We start from the raw sequence: 2,389 nt of genomic DNA on the forward strand, positions 1-2,389 counted from the left end.
ATTTAGTTATTATTAATAATTGATTAATTTGAATAAACAAATGACTAACCTGTTATAAACATCTGTTGCAATAGATGACTAACTTGTTCCGACAAATAGATAATCTGTTGGAAAATAATTAAAATAGGAAATTCAAATATTTTTAGGAGAACACAAATGTTTGTCCCATTGTCGTAGATATTTTTTTTATTTTAGCTAAATCAATTTAGTTATTACTAATAATTGCTTAATTTGAATCAACAGATGACTAGCATATTGCATTAGATGATTCATCTGTTGAAAATTATCAAACAGATAGAAAATATGTTGTAACAGATGGGTCAACTATCAGAAAACAATTAAAATATTAGGGAACTTAAACGTTTTTAGGAGAACTCAAAAGTTTGTCCCCTTGATCCTTATGCATTTAATGTATGGTATATTATTTTTGTCTTCTTTACCTGTTTCATGAAATTTTTCATGTGTTTTACTTATTCGTTGTGGCCCTGTTGAAAATTTTTAAAAAAATTTTAGGTCAAATTTTGTTCGTATATCACTTGGACATTCCTTCATAGCTTATTTTGTAAGTAAAATTATAATTTTTATTGAATTTCTCATTTGGTGTATCTGCTATTGCTATAATGGATAGAACCTGCGACATGAATCCGACATATAAGTCATCTATTGCAACAAGTGAGTAATTTGTTGCAATATATGACTAATCTGTTGCAACAGATAACCCATATGTTGAATTCATAATACAATACTATAAAACGAATACAACAGATGAGTAATCTATTGCAACAAATTAGTCATATATGTTGCAATAGATTGCTTATTTGTTGCAACAGATTACTCATTTGTTGCAACAAATTAGTCATATATGTTGCAACAGATTAGTCATATATGTTGCAACAGATTACTAATCTGTTGATATATGTTGCAATAAATACTCATCTGTTGGATTCACGTTACATGTTTTATTCATTATTAAAAAATAATAGTAGCAGATACATCCAGATGAGAAATTCAACTAAAAAATAACAAACATTAAAAAAAATAACAAAAAATAAAAAAAAATAACAAACACCAACAAAGGGCGGTTTGAAGGAAATGGAAGGAAATGGAAGAGGTCGTCGGTGGCGTGGTTTGAGGGATTCTGGTGACGCGGGGCTTGGTCGAAGAACGGAGGGATCGCGGTGGCTTGACCAGCGGAGGTTGGTTGCTGCGTTGCCAGAGGAGGCGCCGGTTTTGGCTTTGGCGATGGTCGATTTTTGAGAGAGAGACGAGAGAGAGGGGGTGGGCCGGCGGATTTGGTTTAGAAGATTAGGGAAATAAATTAGGTTTAGGGTTTTGGTGTTAATAAGGAAAGAAGAGATGGGTTGATCTCAGCCGTTGGATCGATTTTGATCCGTGGCTGAGATTAAAAGGATAAGAAATGAATTGAGACCTTTTAAATTGAGTTAAAATGTGGGTAGAATTGTAATAAATTGTATAAGATTAGACTAAGATTGTTATAAATTGGATAAAAAGGGCTAGAATTTAAATAAATTAGAAAAAAATAATTTAAATTAGGCTATTAATTAAATACGACGTCGAAAAATAAAGTAAGCAAGTTAAATGTTACACAATACTATTATATAAAGTTGTGATAATAATAATAATAATAATAATAATAATAATAATAATAATAATAATAATAATAACAACAACAATAATAATAATAATAATAATAATGGACAATGTATTTGTAAATTGTGAGTGTGCATATTTTTTAACAAATAATTAAAATTATGTAAAATATTGTATTTGAATTAATAAATTATAAAATGACACTAAAAAGTAATAAAATAATTTGCACATTTTTAAATCATGAATGTGACACGTCAAAAATCTGTTTTGATGCAAACAATGTGTAAAAAATACTAACTTTTAAAAATTAATAATTTTGCTAAAATAGCAGCCTGAACGTGGTATTGGTAGGTCAAAATTGGATGTGAACAATAGTGAGATTTAAACAGAAGCCAGATGAGAATCTTTATCATGCTTGGGAGCGTTTCAAGGCTCTTCTTAGGGTCTGTCCACACCATCAATAGTCTAACGAGGTACTTGCTCATACTTTGTAGAGGCTCTTGATCACAATATAAAAATTTTACTAGATTCAACCGCAGGTGGTCAAGCTCTTGAGATGACATATGATGAGCTGTACACTTTATTAAACCACATAGCTCAAGAAATTCAAGAGTGGCATGATGATTCCAGGAGTGCCACGAAGAAAATTCCAGGTGTATTGGAGGTGGACCAATTATCGCTTTATCAGCTTAGGTTGCCGCATTGTAGAATATGATAAACAACCAGTTTAGCAGCTTGAAATTGGGAGTAGCACAACCTGTAGCCACATTCAATGCAA

General features: G+C 30.9%; 1 non-coding gene across 1 annotated transcript; it reads right to left on the reverse strand.

The window, feature by feature from the left end:
* Nucleotides 1-1,967: 1,967 nt before the first annotated feature.
* On the reverse strand, nt 1,968-2,074 carry LOC124892103. Its single transcript, XR_007050070.1, has one exon. It is a non-coding gene; the product is annotated as a small nucleolar RNA R71 (small nucleolar RNA).
* Nucleotides 2,075-2,389: the final 315 nt, after the last annotated feature.

The sequence above is a fragment of the Capsicum annuum genome, chromosome 1 (assembly GCF_002878395.1).
Source record: "Capsicum annuum cultivar UCD-10X-F1 chromosome 1, UCD10Xv1.1, whole genome shotgun sequence".
NCBI classification, from domain to species: Eukaryota; Viridiplantae; Streptophyta; class Magnoliopsida; order Solanales; family Solanaceae; genus Capsicum; species Capsicum annuum.